The sequence below is a fragment of the Leopardus geoffroyi genome, chromosome B4 (genome assembly GCF_018350155.1).
Source record: "Leopardus geoffroyi isolate Oge1 chromosome B4, O.geoffroyi_Oge1_pat1.0, whole genome shotgun sequence".
Classification (NCBI taxonomy): domain Eukaryota; kingdom Metazoa; phylum Chordata; class Mammalia; order Carnivora; family Felidae; genus Leopardus; species Leopardus geoffroyi.
The window spans coordinates 3,747,943-3,769,897 of record NC_059341.1 but is presented as its reverse complement, the minus strand read 5'-3'; the positions used below and the strand labels follow the sequence as shown (position 1 = coordinate 3,769,897).

At 43.9% G+C, this 21,955-nt stretch overlaps 1 long non-coding RNA gene across 1 annotated transcript; it reads left to right on the top strand.

Annotated features, from left to right (window-relative positions):
* Positions 1-19,584: 19,584 nt before the first annotated feature.
* On the top strand, positions 19,585-21,430 carry LOC123590577. Its single transcript, XR_006708852.1, has 2 exons — positions 19,585-20,699; positions 20,982-21,430. It is a non-coding gene; the product is annotated as an uncharacterized LOC123590577 (long non-coding RNA).
* The last annotated feature ends 525 nt before the right edge of the window (positions 21,431-21,955 follow it).

Here is a 21,955-nt window from a genome sequence, read left to right as displayed (position 1 = left end):
AAAGGTTCTGAGGGGCACAGGGAGAGCAGAGCGATGCCCAGAGCTCCCTGTGGGCCAGCCCAGCTACCCCGTGACCACAAACGCGTGGGAACACACACGCCAGACAAGCCCTTCCCAGACTGCGGTAACCAGGAGGTGCTGACTGGAACGTCCCTCTGGTCGGAACTAAGTGACTTCTTTAGAAGTGATACAGATAACAAGCACGCATACTGCAAGAATTTTCTAACCAAATGCAGGATGCATTTGCTGTTTTAGTCAGACACGCTGGGGATGTGAATGTGGCTTGTAGACTCCTAGTTCCCCAAGAAGACACAGAGAGCTGTTGTCTCCACATCAACTCCAACTGTGTGGTGAGGGTTATGGCCACAATGTCAGGTGTATAAGTAAATATTTATGTATCTGAAAAAGATTTAAGTGATCTTGAGGTGTGACATGAGTGTAAATAATTGTGAAACACGCGGTAATGATCACATAAAACTTTCATAAGTAATACAAAAATAAGTAAAACTTCAATAAACGTCGATTTACAGAATTCTTGAGACGTACTTAGACACATTTTTGTTTCTTCCAGTTTATCATTTCTCCAGGAGTTTTGGGGTCATGAGTAATTCACATTTACTTGCAGAGTCATGCCCTCAGCCTCTTTTCCCTTATAAATTTCTTTTAGGATATTTTTTAATGAGGTGGAATTTTTGCTATGAACACCTTCCAAGCAGCAATCAGAGAACACGGGGTTTTCCTGAGTACTGACCCTTTAACGTGCGTGTGAGTGCAAACAAGCCGGATCTCCTTTGTGTGGGGGTGGCTTTCTCAGGACAATCTGATGAGCTTGGGATTGCATTCTTGGCAATGTCCGCACAACAGATGGGCTTTCATCTAAAATGACATATTAAAAAGACGAAGGAGGGCACCCAGGGGGCTCGGTGGGTAAAGCATCTGACTCTTGATTCCAGCTCAGGTCGCGATCTCATGGTTCATGAGTTTGAGCCCCGCACTGGGTTCTGTGCTGACGGTGGGGAGCCTGCTTGGGATTCTCTCTCTCCCTCTCTCTGCTCCTCCCCCACTGACACTCACTCTCTCAAAAATATATAAGTGAACCAAAAAAAAAAAAAAAAATTGAAAGACGCTGTTCTGAAAGTCTAGTTTAACACACGTTTTTTTGAACTGACCTTACACGTACGACTCATGACCAAATGTTGGCCCCTTTTTGCCCCTGTTTAAATACCACACGTGCTCACATCCTGCACTTTAAGCACAGAGGGGCCCTAAGACCCCAGCCCTCTCTCGGCCAGGACCTGGAAAGTCCAGGGTAATTCTTTTACAAAGTCCCTTACTAATGCAAATATCTACTTCCTTTCTGATCCACAGCCATTAAAGCTATGGGAAATCAAGCTTAACAGGAACATTAAGGGCCCAAAAAGAGGCGTGGGGGAGGGGTTGGGGAGGGGCAAGGGGATCTGAGGCTGGTCTGTCCCTGCAGGAGCCAGTGGAACCACACTGGGACGGCGCCCTGGAGGCTAAGGGAAGCCCTGTCACCATCCCTCTGGTCCTCTGTCACTCCGCCAGAGCAGATCACGGCTCTCACAGAATTTATTCCAGTCCTTGCAGATTTCCTTCTCAATGATTTTTATTCCTGTTCCAACACAGGGAGACATCATTCTTTTGGAATCAGTGAGGAAACTAGGAAAATAAAGATCGATTAAATAAAAATTCTGAAATTGAATGTGTTTGGCCTTGTTCTATTATTTTCAATATATGAAAATGGGAAGACAGTAATGTTTTTCAGTAAAATCCTCTACAGAGTATTTTATATACATTATATATTTACATATAAATATTTATATATATATTTATATATGTGTGTATATATATATGAATAACATAATATATAAAATACATAAATTGTTGTAATCTTTTAAATATCAGTAAATATAAATGTTTTGCTTTTTTATCATACATATACAATGCTTTTAAAGAAGAAGAAAGAAGATGTTTTCTCTTCTGGAGTTAAGCACTGTCTTTGTATTTCTGTGGCTTAAGTTATCTGCAAAAACTTATTTGGGTAACGAGGGTGAACAGGATTGATAGCTGTTGAAGCTTCTCTCCAGGCACATTGCATATATTACCTCAATTACTTTTAACAATAAGCAAAACTTAATATGAGATTCAAGGGGCGCCTGGGTGGCTCAGTCAGTTAAGCGTCCCACTTCGGCTCAGGTCATGACCTCACAGTTCGTGAGTTCGAGCCCCGCATCGGGCTCTGTGCTGATGGCTCGGAGCCTGGAGCCTGCTTCACATTCTGTGTCTTCCTCTCTCCCCGCCCCTCCCCTGCTCAGACTGTGTCTCTCTCTGTCTCTGAAAGATGAATCAACTATAAATAAATAAATAAATAAATACAGACGAGATTCAAAGAGGTTAAGTCATCTGCCCAGTGTCACAGGAGTATGGTGTTGGTGGAGCTTAGAGGTGATTCCCTGGCCGGGCTCCTTCTGAGCCCCCCCACTAGCGTCCCCCACCTGCTCCGTGAATCAGAGCCGGCTCCCAGTGTTGGAATGTGCTTGTGTTCTAACTAGCACTTGCTGTCTGCACCCCTGCCCCCAACACTGTCACGTACAAACACACCCACACGCAGACGGAGTGCTCCGGGATTATACCATCTTGTGAACTACCAAATCTGTGACACTTTAAAGAGAATATTAACAGCAACAAAATCAGAAAAGTCTTCGGTTTCGTAAATACCTAAAGACCGTGCCACATCTTGCTTTGATATTTGGAATTTGACTTTCTTTACTGTAGATGGAATTTATGGTAAATTAATTCTCTTTCTCTCTCTCTGTCTTTCTCTCCCCGCTCCCTTCCTCCTTCCTTCCCTCAATTCCTTCCTTCTCCTTTAACAAAAGCAACATATACTTACTCATGTCATCAGTAATCCCATACTGTTTATTTCAGGGGTTCCCCCTCAGAAGAGTTCCTCGGAGCCTTTTTGATTTCCTGCCCTAATACACACGATTGCTTCCTAAGCCTGCTGCACAGTTGGGCCCTAAGATGTTTTTCTTTCATTTTTAGGTTAGACCCAGGATTTCTTGAATCCCACTGACTCTTCACATCAGGTGTTTTGGCTGCTTGGTTTTGCAGTGAATTCTTTCCAGGTTGATGGGGGGGGGGGGGCACAGGGGGTAGCCTGGAAGCCGCCTGCTGATGGTGTGCTGGCAAATCTGGGTTTCGTGGTGTTTTCTTAACCCCATCTATTTTGGTAGGACCTGCCCTCCTTCAGTTTCCCCCCCACCCCCCCATCCCCCCAGTTCTTACCGTCTTGCGCCTGACCTGGTTCATTCTTTAATGCTGTCGCTGTGGATCTTCCCATTTACAATCCCAGGTGAATGACATTATTTCTCGCCGCCTGAACGGACCGGCATTATGATGATGGGGCTCTAGGTTCACGGTGATCTCCCCGCAGAACTGACGTCGGGAGCTCCCCCTGTGCTAATAGAGTCTAGAAACCACTGCCGGCCTGTTTGCCCTTCCGTGTGATGCGAGTGTCACCCTCTGTCACCGCAGCTTCTACGACATGCCCGTCACCCTCGGGTGCTGACAGTTCAAGAAGGTGCATGGATGTGCCCGTCTGTCTTCATTGTCCCACCCGCGTTGTTCTTCAGTTCTAGCAAATTCTACTCTGTTTCGTTAGCTCTTTTCCCTCCATTTCTAGGTTTCTCCCCTTTATGAACTGGACTCAGATGGACTCATGGATTGACCTTCCGTTCTCATCTCACAAAGTCCCTATTTCTTTTCTTGGTCTCTTCGTCCAGAATCTGGGAGATTTCTTTCTCTATTTCTTCAACCCCTTGACGGGAATTCTGTGTTTCTATTTCTGAAATGCGTTCTATCAGGAATTCTGAAATTTTGAATAGAAGTCGTTTCCAGACCAGCATACAAGCAGCTTAGAAGTTGTCATTGTGCTACCCCCCCCCCCAACAAAAAAAAAGCTAAACAGCCAGAAAAATCAGCAACTCTTCCAAGAGTGGTCAAAGAACTGAGGTCCCAGGGCAATCAGTGACCTAGCGGATAAAGAAACGGGTAGATACAGAAAATTGCAATTTATGGAGCCGAAACCCACAAGCGGAAAATTTCTGGGGCACCTGGGTGGCTTAGCCGGTTAAGTGTCTGACTTCAGCTCAGGTCACGATCTCGAGGCTCCTGAGTTCGAGCCCTGCACGGAGCTCTGTGCTGACAGCTCGGAGCCTGGAGCCTGCTTCGGATTCTGCGTCTCCCTCTCTTTCTGCCCCTCCCCCACTCACACTCTGTCTCTCTCTCAAAAATAAATAAATGTTAAAAAAAAATTTTTTTAAAGAAACTTGCTCAGAAAGCAGATTCAACCATTGCTTTCACATAAAAACAAATCCAAGAGGGTTTTTTTTTTTCCTTTTTTGGAATTTTTAAATGCCTTTTCATTGTAGTCTATTCTCACTTCACTTAGTTCTCGTTGTCTTCTTGAAGCTTTCTTACGATGCTCTTTGGAGACTATTTTAAGTCTCTTCTGTGTCCTTCATTTGTTATATTATTTTCCACTCTCTGTTACAATATTCATTCATCCTGGCAATTCTGGGGGCGGGGGAGGGCAGGGGAGTACTGATGTTCCTCTGGGGTCTGATGATGCTTGGCTGCTACTGTTTATCAGCGAAGGACGAGCTCAATCGTAGAATAGAACGTCTTCCACGACCGGGCAGTCTGTTTCTACGCCGGTCCTGTCCTTGAGCAGGTCGGTTTTGACTGCTCCCCGGGGTCGGCTTGGGTGATGGGGAAGTCGTAGCCAAGGGCGCACGTGTGGGGAGCAGGCAGGAGGCCTGGACCCTCTCGTCCATCCTTCACACAAGGGGGGAGACTTGACCCTGGGTGGGCCCAACCCTTCCCGTGTGTAATGGATGTGCAGCAAAGAGGTGCCACTGCACAAGGGCTGTGTGCGCGCGTGTCAGTCTCGCACGGCGTCTCCACGGACAGTTCCGCATCGAACCACGGTGAGCTCTGCCCGCTCACTCCCGCACTCTTGGGCAGCAGAGTAGGGCTGTTCTTGAGGACACCTCAGAAGGGAGTGGTCGTGTCCTTCGAGGCGATTTCCTATCCCTGTTGCAGGCTGGGGTTAGCTCTGAGTTGTTTGCAAGTGATTCTAAGTGTTTTCCTTGGTCTACATATTTATGGGTATTTCCGATTGGCTAGTGGCTCTCTGACTTTGTTTGGATGCACTTCTTTGTTCGTCTTTACTGTGCTTGAGTGAGATTTTAGGAAGGAGAGGAATCGTCACACGTGCCCTTTCTGCCACCTTGAACTTAAAGGAAGGCGCGACCGCCCCGCAAGCGTCTGTATTAAACATCTCCAACCACCCTTCATGAGAGCATCATATCCCATTCGATACCTGCCCCGACACTGACTTCCCCGCTTTCCAATTTTGTGTATGTCTGATCGTCTCAGTTTCACGCTGGAAAACATGATACAATGAATATTATCTGCTCATGTAGCTTTTCCTTCAGTTACATTATTTTCTTTGGATCAATTCCCAGAAACAGGATTACCGAGTCAAAGGAGATCTTTATTTTTATGACTCTAATGCCTTTTCAAGGGAGCTACACCAACTTACCATGACACCAACAGTAAAAGAGAATAATAGTCTCGGTGCACTTTTCCACCTTTGGTCACTAAAACGATGTTAAATATTTGTTTTCCTGTGACTTTTAAAATTTTTATTTAATTAGTTCAATTAAGTCTCTAATCATTACTCTTGCCTGATGTATTAGCAAAACAAATGGTTTAGACAAAGTAATCCTTTTGATTTTTTTAAGAGTGAAAGCAGACTTTATTCAGTTTCTTTTGATTTTAATGTGCTAACTTTTAAGAAATACGTTAAATTAAAATTGATTCACACATTTTACTCACTGATTTTACCTTTCTCTACTTCTCAACTAAATCCCCTAAGGCTCTCAGAGTAACTTACCGTGTACCTTCAGTGCTGGATCTGGGGAGAAATATGTTACCTTTTACCTAAGTAACAAGCTCACCTCTTCCCTGGGTAAATACAATGTAACAGACACAAAAGACAAATGGGCTTTCACAGGCAACAAATTCCTTTCCCAAAGTGTTGTGGTGCCTACCAACTATTATCTGAAAACAACAAGTAAATTATCAGACAAATCTCTTCTTCTGACATCCGGTGCAAATATCACATACAACTTTCAAGACACTTTATACGGTGAATATTATTGTCTATTACCTAGATTTTTCCTAACAGCAGACTGGCAGCAGTAACTAGAAAATCCAGTGGAGACTAAAGGAATTAGGAGGACCCTGGGAGTGAAAAGTGATGATGGCTTTTTGCTAGTCAGAGGAGGGCCAAACAGAGAAAAAAGCATTCAAATCATGGTGCACAGATTAAAAATACAAGAAGAAGCCTGGCTTATAAATAATGATCAGTTGAATCATCGAAGAAGTTTAAAATCTGTTCAAGCCCCACTTAGAGAAAAACATTTCTAACATATTTTAGTGTTTGTTATTTTAGAGAGAGAGAGAACGAGTGAACGGAGGGGGGCAGAGAGAGAGGGAGACACAGAATCCCAAGCAGGCTCCAGGCTCCGAGCTGTCAGCACAGAGCCCGACGCGGGGCTTGAACCCATGAACCCGGAGGTCATGACCTGAGCCGAAGTCGGACTGAGCCTCCCAGGTGTCCCCTAACATATTTTAGAAAATTATAAAGTCGTTAATGGGAAAAATATTTGTATGGAATGCATCTTTGCTCAACCTAGTTAGTTACATGTAAAGGAGAAACTCCTCATGAGACGTAAATTGTGTTTCAAAATTTCCAGTTATGAAGTTAAAATTTTGGAAAGTCTGTGCCATGAGAGGAGCACTTGGAGGCTTAGCGCTGCCTGGAATCCTGCCCACGAGTGTCTGATGATGCACTGGAGGGCGCTGACCCACGGACACAGGACAAACGTGTGACAATTAGAAGATAAAACAGCATATTGTGAACTAATGCATAGTGCATACAAGCAACCAGAAAATAAGGTACTAATTATACATTATTGAAAATATAAAAATAAAGAAGGGAGACAGCTCTTACGGACTCAAAGTCTGTGTCCCCCCAAAACTCGCAGGTGGAAATCTTAACCCCCGAGTGAGATGGAATTAGGAGGAGGTCACAAGGGTGGGGCCCCAGGAGGGAGCCGCGTACTTGTAAGAGGAGACCCCAGATAGCTTGCTTCCTTCTCTGCTGTCGGCCCTGTGAGGACACGAGAAAACAGTGGCTCTGAATCAGGACGCAGGTCCCCGCCGGAGGCCAAACCTGTAGGCACCCTGATCTTGGACTTCCAGCCTCTAGGACGGTGAAAACTAAATGCCCGTTGTTCAAGCCACCCGGTCTGTGGTGCTGTGTCATGGCAGCCCAAACTGACAAAGACACGAGCTGGGTAACTAGGGACTCAAGCAACAGAGGGAAATTCACACAGGATGTGAGTTAGTATCTTACCATCCCCGCCTTGACCATCCTGTTACTGAGTTTCATTTTTCTACCCTAGATTTTAATTCAATTAACTGGAAGGTATACCAGCCATATGATTTCAGCTTCAAGTGAGGAGTGACATATAAAGATGATTCAGTATGAACCCTGTCCAAAAAAAAAGAAAAAAGAAAAAAATACACTGTTTTTGGTTACCATCTTTAAATTCTCTGCTTTTCTACAGATATGCTGATCAGTGCATTCCTAAGCACGTGGGCATTAACATGAAGACTGTATCCCTTCTGCATGACTATGGAAACGATTCAGGCGAAAATTATGAATTTAAAAATCTTGTCTTTGTGTCATGTTGACACGGAATACTTACATGTTGACAAAGCCAGGAACAAGAACAAAACCTGACCATATTCCAACGTATTCACCCGTAACCTACATCGGAGAGAAGTTAGGAACAATTCTAGGCTGCAACCCAGCTTAGCAAAGACTCCATAAAATCCAAGGAGATGATTTAAGAGCCCAGGGTTACTGAGAAGCTGTAGTCAGATTGCGTCAGGAGCTCCAGACGGACCGCTACGTGTGAGTGAGGACCAGGAGAGCATCCGATAGGGTCCCTGCAGCTGCCAGCAGCATCCCTCACCAAGCCAGCTGTCCTCGCACACGACACAATAGCAGACACGCTTGCCATCAGACCTGTTTTGTAGAAAAAGAAGGGAAAAGGAAGGCAAAGCGCTCTTGATTCTGGTGAAACAGAAACACACCTGCATCCTGTCCTAATGGTGCTGGAGGCCAACAAGTGATTGGCCAAACAAAGCCTTCCTCTGGGCCCGATGCACAAACATCATACCTGATTTCCAAGACACTCTTAGGTTGATTTATTTTTGAGACACTGAGTGGGAGCGGGGGAGGGGCAGAGAGAGAGGGAGACACAGAAGCTGAAGCAGGCTCCAGGCTCGGAGCTGTCAGCACAGAGCCCGACTCGGGGCTCGAACTCACGGACCGGACCTCGAGATGACGACCTGAGCCAAAGTCGGACGCCCAACCGACTGAGCCAGCCAGGCAGTACTGATAAGACAGGCACCATTATTGTCCTGTTTTTCAGATGAACAAAATGAGAGCCAGAGAGTTTAAGTGATTTGTTCGAGGCTACACACTTGTAAACGAGAGAGTAGATTTAAACCATGTCTACATTTTCAAGGGCGCCTGGGTGGCTCAGTTGGTTAAGCGTCTGACTTCGGCTCAGGTCATGATCTCACAGTTTGTGGGTTCGAGCCCCACGTCAGGCTCTGTGCTGTCAGCTCGGAGCCTGGAGTCTGCTTTGGATTCTGTGTCTCCCTCTCTCTCTGCCCCCTCCCCCTCATGCTCTTTCTCTCTAAAAAAATAAATAAACATTAAAAAAAAATTTAAAAACCACATCTACATTTTCAAAGCCAATTCTCTTAACTATTAAGCTATGTTGTTTCCCTAATATGTTTGAAAATGTCTACGTGAGCCAGTCAAGGTACCTTTTGTTAACAGCTCAACAATTGATAAAAATTAAGTTCTCCAAAGACAAAAAAGGTTTTATGGCAGAAGAGACTTCTTTATTGTAGCGCGTTTTTCTAGCAGTGCTAACAAGAGCTTGCTTCCTTTAATACTTGTTAGGGATACATGCTAACAGGGTGGAGTCCTGTCTTTCACCAAACACAGATATGGTGCATCTAAATATTACATGAAAATAAGCCATTCTTCTTCTGGCATGACGTTTCCTCTGCCCCCAGACAGAGCAGTAAAACCCTTCCAGAACACGGGATGTTGAAGGGAAGGAAGACGGTGTCTCCAGTGCCAGAATGCTCTGACGTCTAGCTCACAGCTGTTCCTTAGCAGAGCAGTTCTCAACCCTGAGGACGTCCTCACTGGAGAGAACAGTTTTGGCCCACACGCTTCCCACTTGTGCCCCAGATGAGTGAAATTGTCATCACCTAGAAGCTACAAATTGGAATCTCATAAAACAATCAGCATGGATGGTGTGTCGACCATACTACCGAATCATGCCCGTGTGCACGCTTTTCAGAATTCTAGCAATTTCCCCCCAACCTGGAAAGTCTCGAGGTATCATCCAGGGCTTTCTTTTGAAGTCTATGAAAACAAATGTGCATTTCATCGTTTTCTCACCCAGAAAGTCTTGGACCACTCCTTGTCTGAAAATTACCCAGATGGAAAGGTCCTGAAAGGAAATTTTCATAATACACCAACTCTGTTTGTTTACCAATTAAATGAACAACGATGTTTACTTAGATCTTGACGAGTCAACCCTTTAGGAAAGAGTATATACCTAAGGGTTACCACCTTCGGCACCACATCTTGTCAATCTACCTAAAGTCAACCCACACCTTTGGGGTCTCACTCCAGTTCTGCTGTACGAAGCGTTTGCTGCAGAGACCCAAATGTGCTTCGCAACCCAGAATAAGGTTTTGGATTCCATCCCTATGTTTTCTAATCAGCTTTAAGCTTTATGTAAACAGTAGCATTGCATTCCTGTTGTTATCTATTCCAGCAAAAATGGTGCACAATAAATGCATATTAACTGATGAAAATTTATGAACACTTTTTAGTTGAAAATGCTAATTGTTGGATAGTAAAATGTCTCTAATTCCTGTGTGGGGAAGTGTAAGGTTGCGTTGCTCTTATCAGTTGATACTAAGATGGAGGGGTGAAGTGATGTGAAATGTGATTTTAGTTGCACCTCTGTATGTATATTTAAGAAAACGGGACTGTCTGATCCAGAAAATCCATTTTTAAAATTTATTCTAGCACTGATTTCCTTATTATAGTCTTTGTCTGGACTCCGCCGGAAGGGTAAGGAGCAAGGAAAGCATCTCCAAAGGAGTCTCATCTTCTTCCAACAGTTTATAATTTTTCACTCTTTTGCCTCTGCCCCATCTCCAACGTCACGTGCAAATCCATGTGGCAGCCAGAAGGGAAGCAGGACTGTCCTTTGTTAGGATGTACACTAGACTAGTCTCAATTTGGACCACGTGTCATCCTCACTAGCCCCTGGGTGCTAATATTGTCAGCCTTCATTTGCCTTCTTCGGGTAAATATTTCGAAGAATATACACTTCTGTCTTATTCTCCTGACTAAAAAGTGAGGTATCTCATAATGCTTGCAAAGTCAGGTAATTGATTCCAAAGGGAATTTAGTGGTTAGAATTGCAATTTCCTCTAAAGGAAACACCCATGTTTGGAATCTTTAGTAGCTGTCTCCATGTTATTAACAGCCCTACTTCTCTTTGACAGACAAGTAATAATGTGGCCATCTATCTCCAAGACAGCAGGGCTGAATATATTTCTAACTTTATAAATGAACTTTAAAAGCCCTACAGACAAATTTCATTAAAGTAAAGAATGGAAATCTGGTAAATGGAGTCTTTGGACTTTGTTGATGAATAAATCCTCGCTTTTCTACAACTGCTAATAAGGATCTGGAAAGTTACATAAATAAAATAAACATTTCCTGTGTATTAGATAGAGTGCTTTGTGAGCAAGTTGATGTGCCATGCTTATAGAACAGTTGCACTTACACATTCTTAAAGCAGAGCAAAAGGATTCCAGAATATCCCGTAGGAAGTGTGCCAAAGGGCGTTCTGGCCCTTCCACAAGTGAAACCCAAGAAGGGTTCTTCCTGTTCCATCCTAGACCCTTCTTGCTACGTAAGGATATTCAAGATCAAGAGAATAATATATTCTAGAAGCTCATCTTGACGAAATCACGTTCAATATTGTACCTCTGTTATTGTAGTGAGTCAGGATAAATAAAGTGGTCGATTATTAAAAACAGTTCTTTCTTGACGTGTTGCAGAAGTTACCTTTCTTTGTTGTTGTTAGAAGGAAGTATCTTTCTCCTAAGAAACAGTTTTGGCTATATTTTTACCGTAAGTCAGAGACTTCAAGGTGTTCTTGAACATTTGCACATGGGACACTCGCAACTTTTGTTGTCAACTCGTCTCCAAGGATGGCTCCAACATTTTAGAGAACCTTGAAGTTTGGTAAAAACACGTGGTCCTACTAAAAATGTTGTTTAGCTTAGAGAGTCTCAAAGAGTTCTTGTTTTGTGGCTCGCGTCAGTTACCTGGTGAAATTTACCAAAGCTCCTGGTGTGTGGGTTGAGGCAAGAAATTGATAGAAATTAACTTCCATGTGAAAGAATTTTCTGGTGTTGAAACCAACTTAGAAAAGACTACATTATATGACACTCTGGGTACCACACACACACACACACACACACACAGATTTTTCATAGGCTCACAAAATACCCAAGGTGTGTAAAACTTTAGGCACCCAACAGCCAGGCTCTCAACTTAGTGAAAACTACTTTTCAAGGCATTATGGTCAATTTCAGACAAAGCATTTTCTGATAAATATTCTTTTTTTTTTTATGTTTATTTATTTTTGAGAGAGATAGAGCATGAGCAGGGGAGGGGCAGAGAGGGAGAGAGGGAGACACAGAATCCAAAACAGGCTCCAGGCTCTGAGCTGTCAGCACAGAGCCCAACGCAGGGCTCGAACTCAGGAATGGCAAGGTCATGCCCTGACCCAAAGGCAAATGCTTAACCGACTGAGCCACCCAGTCACCCCATATCGACAGATATTCTGATACTGAGAAAATGTGCATCAAAAGGGTGAATAATTACTCTCACTTTCCGTAGAATCATTTGTTCATTTATTATTTATTGAAAATTCTGTGTTGAGCTCCAGGGACTCTGGGGCCCTGATACCCAATGATAAAAAAAGACCTGGGCTGCGCCATCGGGAAGCTCAGTCTTATGAAACAGAAACCACTGAAACATCAATTCAGCAATTTTCTTTTCCTCTTCAACATCTATGTAGATCAACAGAAATAGAAATTTATTTTTTTTTTCTGAAATACATCTGCACATTACTCCATTTAGTTCATCAGCAGTGACCATCCACCGTGCACTAAGCATTGTGGCATCGCTATTGTGAACGCGCGAGCAATAAAACCACCAAAGAATTGTAACCTGACTGGGAGAAAAGGTGAATCAAAGGGGAAAATTGAGGATGACATAACTAAATGACTAATGATAAATCAATTATGTTATGAAACAGTAAGCTGAACAGGAAAGTTTTTCTGTTGATAAAGTCTTTGGGCAACTACTTAAACTGGACAGAATATTAACCCAGGTCTCCCAGAGGCATTGTAGCCAAGTGAGAAATCTGCATTATGGTCAGGATGGAACTATAAATCTACCTAGCCAAAATTTTAATCAAAAGATATTTTTCAGCACTACACGCTTTTGGAAATCTGCTAAGTGCAAGATCCTGGCATTACAGTATGAGAAAAAGAAACTGAGTCTTGGCCAGCTAGTACTTGCCCTGGGGCATACGTACTACAGGTACTATGTAACAAATTAGGAAAAGGATCCTCAAGTCGGGAAGTAGATCTGAGATTCGACCCAGGCCCGCGGGTCAGACATTCGGAAGCCCTGCTGTTTTCTCTTTTTGCTGGGCTGACTTTATGTCAGATCCGTGGAGAAACAGACTGTAAAACGAAGTAAGTCACCAGGTCACAAGGTAGAAGGACTGAGAAAATGTCAAGAAACAGACTGCTGAACAGGCCCGGGAGAGTCACTCCATATTACGGCAGGAAATCATCCCCGAGCGTGGGAAACCCTCCAGTGTATGGGGCTGGCTGCGTAAGTCTGAGGCCACTCATGATGAGTCAGAGACCGAAGAGGCAGACTGGCATGGGCCCCCAGGCTAGGAATTTGGTAAAAAGACAGAGATCAGTGGAGGTGACTACGGTCTGGAAAGGTTTCTTGGCAGTAACATTGTTTCTTCCGCTGTGACAGGTATGAAGGATTGAGGTAGGAAATGAACAGCGGGGTGAATTCAAAGCGAGGAGAGTAAATGATTCAAGGACGAGATAAGTAATGATACGGGGAGAAGAGCAAAAGACACAGCCCAGCGTCTCTCTGCTGGTTAAGCATCACGCAACTCCAAGGTCATGGCTACCAATCGCTCCCCGGCAAGAAGATGCTATAAAAAAACAATGCGTATTATTTTGTTAATCACTTAGGAAACTCTCGTTAATGTTCTGCGTCTTTGATTAGTTCATTCCCTGTAATGTCTTGGAATATTTAAAAATTGCTTCAAATAGAAGCCCCATACTATTTATATAAAATCCATTTTCAAAATTCTTTTCAAAGTAATTACAGGAAATTATCGGCCTTTGTATCTTGCTGGCTGACACATCGTATAAATCACCCAATGTGTCACTTCTGATAAAGCCCATGTAATCATATTACATGACAGGAACTGACGATCATAAATAGACATGATAACCTAATTTGGAAAACTCAGACAAACGCAGTTTCTTTTCAACTTTAGTTCAAAAACACTGGTGAAACTCTACAGAGGATTGGCATAGTGATGTGACTTTGATGAATATTTGTAACATTTTCTTCTTTCAAACCTGAAAGCTATTTTGGTTTCATGCCTTAGATATAAGCTCATAAGAGCGTGTAATATAAAATATTTATGGCAAACATTAAAAAGAAAGAATGATGTGATTATTTGACTGGGTCGATTTTTACTTAGTCCGCTCAGTAATTAGGGCCTTTTTGAGGTGCAGGACATAAACAAGGGTCTCCTCCCTTGGCAGAGAGCGAGTTTGCCAATGACTCCATATTTTAAAAAGCAATAACTCAATAGCAAGAAAGAAGATATACTCAAAACTGTGTCTACCCGGGTGTCGTTGCCAGACTTTGAATTTTACAAGCGAGGTGAACCCCCCAAAGGCGAGACACTGTATCTCCTGGACCACGTAGACTATTAACGGGAGAAGGTGGCCCGCTGATGGTGATAGCACATTGGAAGTTCTCAGTTCTTAGCGCCAGAGTCCAGCACCTGAGAGGCACAGGCTAGAAGCTATAAACAAGATACGCACGGGGAGCCTTGCACAGCCTTGGGCCAGCCCGGCTCTGATGGTTGTCCTGAGTTGGGCAGGTCACTCCTGGGTCCTCGCTGCCATCCCAGATCGCTGGAGAAGCAGCAGATGCCTATGGATGGGGATTCTGGCCTCTTCCTCGCTTACTATACTCAGTTGACTCGATGGAATGACAATGATCACGCCTGTCACGTTTCCACTCTCACTTGCTGGCAATCCCATGGGTTTTATCTTTGTGAACAAAAGTGGTGAGGTTTCAACCACAGTGAGGATACTCCTATTCTTCAAGCTACTATATCTGGATATACGCACGAGAATGCATAGAACGTGTGAATGCCGTATTATGTTGTGGAAGGAAGAACGTTATAATCCGTGTTTCTAGAAGTATGACACCTTTTTTTGTGAATCAGAGAACAACGTACTCCTTTCTAGTTTCCTTTCTACATGAATTAAAAAACGAAATTCAACTCAGTACCTGTGCAGGGAATGTCAAAGTGGGGATATGTGTGCTACCCACAAAACTTCCCATGTTCCTCCCAGTCAGTGTAGGTTTCAAAAAAGGGGGATGATGAGTGGTGATAATGTTCATTTCAAGAATATTGACATGAGGCTTTCTTCTGCTAGGGTATTTAATCCAAATCATCCCTTCCCTCAACATACACCAAAGAATGAGATTAATTATCTCTAAAAGTGGCCTCAAGTTAGGAAGATATAGCTTCAAAAAATCTAATAAAATTTATCAATTAAAAAATCACAAAACTGGCAACCTAATGAGTCATATTCACGTACCTGATGAAACATTCAATTAATAAAAATTAAAAAAAAAAAAAAGGATGGCCATCATGGGGACTGCACAAAGAAGAATCAGGGGGCAAAACCACATGGCACTTGAACAACTGTGCCAGAGAGTAATATGATAAATCTAGCAGACCTAATTCTTCCTGAAACTTAAAATGACATCCTATTGTGAAGCAACAAAAATATTCAGGTCTATTTATGGCCTAAAGAAAGTATCTTCCAAGAGCACCCATTTCGATTATCATGTAAATTACTTTGGAGTTGCAGTAAATGCAATAAGATAAGAAAATAAAATATAAATATAAGAAAGGACATGTTATAAATACATTTTGATGTCTGTATTTCAAACATCTCTTTTATAAGACATTTAACCCGCTGACACCTTGACACCCTGATCTTGACCTAGACATTATTAGTCAGGTGTCCCGGATATCTCTCCCAAGAGTAACCTACCGACAGGCTGGCTTGCTAGCATCTGATTTACGTGACTTGGTTCAAAAAATGATCGGGCCTATCCCATTCACTCCCCAGGAAAACAGGGATGGTTTTGTTCACTGAAAGTAGGGAGAGAAAAGGAAGCAGGAGAAACGAGAAGGGAGAGAGTCCTGAACAGGGAAAGGCAGCGAAAAAGTGGGAATGCCCCTCAGAGAAAGCAGTCCAGTCTCTTGACACCTTTCCATGGGAAATAAGCATCTCTGTTTTATTTTCTGTTCTTAGATTCCTATGAGACTTTTTGTAACGGATGATGGTCTGTTTCTTGAAGCTGAAAGAACTCTGAAAATCCAGGGTAGATAAAATGACTTGAAGTCACTAGCAATTATTGAGTGTGCATGATGTGACCAACGCATTGGCTTACATTTCTTCACTTGTCTTCTCAGTAATTCAGGATGTAGGTATTGTCCACACCACTTAACAAGGGGGAAGATGCCCATTAAAACAACACATTGCTAGCTGTCACGTAACAACGGATAATGGACAGAGGATTCAAACCCAAGCATTCTGACTCTGGAGGCCATGTTTTTAGCTAACCGTAAGGCTGCCCCTTCACTGCTGATGATGTGACAATCCATATATAGAACTGAAGAGAATAGAAAAGAAACTGGACGACTGTAGTTTCTTGATTCTAAAATGTAATCAATTGGAATGTTTAAAATCACTTTAGTAATAGCAATTTACAGAAAATAGAAAACACTGAAATAACTTTATACTTTTTTTTTTCCTAAGAGACAATAACAAACATTTTATCCATACCATTATATCCTGCCTTCCTCGGCAAGATACGATCAATATTTGAGTTTCAGTCGTCTTCACTTCCAAGTCTAGAGATTTTTCTGAATGATGCTCGACCAGTTATGGGGACTCATTGGCTTTGATAACCTGCATTCATGATATTTAGCCTTGACAGTATAATTTCAAGGATTTTAGAGAACACTGGAGTTTGGTCAAAATTGTAGTCTTATTTATTTTCTTAATTGACTTACATAAGGATGAAAGTCAAATATTTTCATGGAAGACATGGAGATTTAAAACAGATATTTAATACCAAGTGATCCTCTCTCATGATGCATAAATCTGTTATAGCCACCCCTCTGAATTTAAAAATTGTATGATCTATTGGAGATCTTTAAAAATGAGTGGTACGTTAGACTGGTGTGTGGAAACATCACCTGTAAATCCAAAAAATTTTTGTTTCAACATTTTATCACGTGCAATCATTTCTCAGACAACTGACAATTTCCCATCCAAATTTAATTTAAACTTCAACTGCATCCAGTGTTACCAATGTGAATCGCTTGCGTGACGGCCAAAGGAACTTATGTTTCCTATGCCATTTGATTTCAAAGACATGAAAATGTGAAGGAACCATGCATTTAAAGATGATAGAAATGGGTGATGAGAATTCAGTAAGATGGCTGGTTACCAAACAAATATAGAAAAATCAGTATTTCTACTATATATCAGCCATAAAAAGAATCATTATATGTACTTCCCTTTGTGGCAGTTGAGAAATATATTGGAATAGATTATGCTGTTATAATCTTTATGCTTCTGAAACAACAGCCTCACAAGCCCAAAAATTACCTTGCAACAAATGAACTTATCAAGCAACTTTCTGGAGTGATAAGAGGGGCACACTTGGGCATCCTTGGCTTTTGCCAGGAGTCGTACCGAAGGCTCCCTGTCCCCCATCTCAAATCCCCACAAGAACCCGTGAGGGAGCCACATTGCTTATTAGAACAAAGTGACACCGAGGCTCAGAGAGAAGTTCACAAACTGAAAGGTCACAACAAGAAGCAGACTGAGCTATTTTATCAGTTGCTGCACCACATCTTGAACTTCAAATCTATGTCTCTCTAAACCCCAAGTTCCATCAAATTCTCCATAATTATGTTGTTTGAACAGAAGTATTTTATCTCAGGCACCTGGGGGGCTCAGTCTGTTAAGTGTCCGATTTCGGCTCAGGTCATGATTTCACAGTTCGTGGGACTGACCCCGCGTGGGGCTCTGTGCTGTCAGCCCTGCTTGGGATTCTCTCTCTCTCTCTTTGCCTCTCCCCTGCTTGCTTGTGCTCTCTGTCTCTGTCTCGCTCTCTCTCTCTCTGTCTCTCTCAAAATAAATAAACACTTTTTAAAGTATTTTGTCTCATAGAAAGTGACCAGAATAAGTTGTTTTAAAAGATAACAAAGGACTATTTTATTTACTGGATTTTTTTTTTCATATGGTTGAACATTAGTTATGTATGGCGAGAAAAAATCCAAGTACATGAAATCTTATTCTAATATTTTTCAAATACTTCTCTGAAACATATTAGAACATTCTGAGACCATAAACCAGAATCAAAAGCCCCTGAGAGACTTACATTTTCCTGTCCTCGAATTCCAGTTACAGCCTTAAAAATTATCTAAATTAGCTCATCCGTCTCAAATCGCTGTGGCTAGATGTAACCAAGGCACCGAAACAACACGAAATGGCCTCAGTCCAGTCTTCAAGTCAAGATAAGGAACAAATATGGAAACCCAGAAAATTGATAAGGCAATGACAGAAAGTCCTCTTAAATCAGATGACAAGTTCTGGGGAACGCCTTTTTTTTTTTTTTTTTCCTAGTTTAAATGAGATCCCATTAGAGCCTTGACTTTGGCAGTGCTGCTTTGCTACATTTTATTTCTCAATTGCAGTCCGTTCTCAAAATGTGGATCATTGAATTACGAATTTACTGAATTGGATTTGAAAGCAAAACCACGTAAAGCAAAAACACAACTGAATTAGCGATCTAACAAGCAGCAGGCAGGCTAGCTAGAGGGGCTTGCAGGAGAGGCAGACGTTTTCACCGAGAACCCACCCACGACTGGGTCACTGCAGACCTTATCCAAGTTAAATTGTTTGCAAAATGCCTCCCTCGAACCCTGATTAATTGCCGCATTTGGCAATTACTCGAGTGATCCTAAACGTGTCCCCCCGCCCCGGGACTTTGGAAGCACCGTACCCAGAGCGTCCACATTCCCCTTCAAAATAAAACACAGAGTCCTCGTTCCCTCCATGCACGAACTCTAAGCAGGTGCCGCGAAAGGCCTTGGGGGACTCGAGCTCTCGGCTGCCATCCTCTCCCCGTGGGCCTTCCCCCCAGGACCCCCCTGTGGGCTGCCTCTTGTCAGCACGGCCCTGCCGGCGACGTCCCTTGCAAATAAATCAGCGGAAGTTCCAGGCCCACGGAGGAGGCTGCGGTCACCGACGGTGCAACGCGCTGTCTGACCACCCTGGCTTGTCAGAGGCACTGGCTTATTTCACTGCTGAGTGCGTGGGGCGCCTCCAAGGCCTCACCGCTGGGTTCCATCCAGTCTGTGACCCAGTCTGTGGGGGAGGAGGTCCAGGGCCGGGAAACGCCAGCCCCAGAGCCACGGTCGGAGGCCTCGGAGAGTAGTGACCGAGCTGCTCGTTTTGTGCTGATACGTCTTCCGGTGATCATTCGACACAACTAATCGACTCTATCGCTCCCGCGGGGGACTTTACATGCCTCCCAGAATCAAAACGGGAGTCACCTATCCATCCAGCAAACAGAGAAGCGCCTCTCGTATGCCGTGAACCCGACAGACACAGATCCCTCCCACTGCCGAACTTCCTTCCTGGCGACAGAGACAGACGTGGATCGGAAAACACAGTAAACAGGTAAATTGTACGGTGTGTCAGGTGCTAAGGGCTAAGGCAGAAGGAAGAACTTAGAGCGGAGAAAGATTTGGAAACATGAGCACTTGGCGAGGGAGGGAGGTGTGAGCGGATGTCATGTTTGTAGAACAATCTATCAAATCGCAAAAACAAAATCACCAGCAGGCAAGCCATGAAGGTCTTCAGTCCTGCGCAATGCCAGCTAAAATCTGGCCGTCTCCACCCCACCCCCAGGACGGTTGTGGTTTCATCACCACTGCATAAATAGGCAAAGAAGGCCGGATTTCATTCCGAGCCACTGGGCATCCGCTCTGCCGTAACAGCGTTCTCTCCAGGCAACTTTAGGCTTATGTCACTTGAAGCAGGAATTCAGGCGGTCCCCAACAGGAGCCACCACAGAGATAATAACTGCCCTTTGAGGACAAATTAGGCGACAGGAGCAGGGTTTCCACATCAAAGTCGACACGCGGCGGGTTTTTCTGTGTCCGACAAGGCTGAATTTTCCAGCTGAGCCTCCAAGTAAACGGATGCTGTCTGTATTTTAGAAAAAATGAAATCACACGCATCGATTTCTCTCATAGTGAGGAGGCTTACACAAATGCATAATAGGTAAATATTGAAATGTAGAGCACCGGAATTGCACGAAAGAAGAAGGATTGCAGTTAACTCATGAGGATTGGGTAGCAAGAGAATAACTACAGGTATCTTAGCCCGTATGGGCTCCTATAAGAAAATAATAATACACAGACTGGGTGGCGTATAAACAACGGACATTCACCTCTCATGTCTCTGGAGGCTGGAAGTCCAAGGTCGCGACAGATCCAGAGTCTGGTGAGAGCTGCCTCCTGGTTCATAGACATCACAGGGGAAAGCACAGGGGGCCTGGGGTCTTCTCTGTGAGGTCGATGATCACATCATGGGGCCCCTGCCTCTTGGCCCTCTCACCTCCCACAAGCCCTAACTCCTAACACCATCATCTTGGGGGTTAACTTTCAACATCTGCATTTGCGGGGGACACAAATATTCAGTCTATAGTAGCAGGACACCCTTTTTTTTTTGTACCTGAGGTAAACACCAGCCTTTAGAGTGAAAGAACCTTGTAGTACAGATGGCCGTGAGGTGCTTCTGACCAGGGATTTAACAGTTTCAGGCAGTGGCAAAGAAAGGACAGTTCCCACGGGGAGAAGGGGCAGAATGCCTCACGTCAGAAATGAAGAACCACTCCTCTATGTGACAGATGACAAGGCTGAGTCCCTCAGTGGCCGCCCAAGGCTGGCTTGTGCCAAGTGGCAGATTGAGTAAGTGTGGGAGCCGCCATCGCGGTCAGGCAGGTCCTGAGATTCCGGGAGGCAGGGACTGGGGTGGCTCTATCCGCGTCCAGCCAGTCAACCGATGAAGGGCCAAGAGTCCACACGGCAGGCGGCAAATCTCCCTGCTCACACGGGTTCTCCTCGCCCTCGGTGCCCACGAAGGGGTTGCACGGGGCGTCTGCATCAGTGTCACGAGGTCTGAATTACTGCGAAGGAGCCTGAATTTGGCAACACCCGGTCTTATACCCAACGCCCCATTTTCCCCTCCAGAGACACATTCTCCTTGAGAGCTAGGAATGGAAGCGGATCTTGTCTGGGGAGAGGAAGGAGGTGTCTATCTTTGCTCTCCGAAAAGTGAATCAATCTAAGGCAATTGCTCTCACTGCCTACATGTGAAGACGTACAGAGATCATTCCCCATAAACCCGCCCTGACTCCTACCCTGGCTGCTGGAAAATTTCCGACTCCAGCAGCCATTCTGGCCAACAAGAGCGGGGCCAGGTCCACTCGGTTTGTCTAACACGGCTTTCAACTAAGGCACAATCAACAGGGTCACAAAAAGTTGTAGGAATTCAGGGTGATGGATGTACTTGGCATGGATATGAAGGGAGCTCAACAATGTGTGGTGAACTGAACTGGTATTTTACGTTGTGAGAGGGAGGTATGCCCGTGTTTAAGCTGATTCTACTCATTTAAACATGGAATTTTTCTGAAACTGAACTTTGCCCATATTTCATAACTTCGTACGGATTATCCTTCGCCTCCTTATAGAGTGATTACTTACATTAAGCCATTTTAGGCTGGTTTTGAGGAACACAAGATCTACAAATCGGTGTACATATTCATTCCACAAGTATTTATGAAGAGTTTACAACGTACTAAGTGCATTATAAATCATGTGACTGCCTCAAACCCTCGCCTGCTTTGTGTTTACGTACAGGCACAAAGGCCATGGGGGGAGTAAAACAACAGATTATAATAGGAGCCAATAGTGCCCCCAACCCCCTCAGAGATGTGCCCCTTTTCTGGTCTCCGGCACACCGACCTCAGTCCTTACCTGAAAGACGTTATCTCTGACCACATCACTCAGCTTTCCTACTATTTAGCACACACTGTCACTTATCCAGCTTAGAAACCTTTCGGGCGCGCCTGGGCGGCTCAGTCGGTTAAGCGACTGACTTTGGCTCAGGTCGGGGTCTCACAGTTCGTGCATTAGAGACCCGAATCAGGCTCTGCGGTGACAGG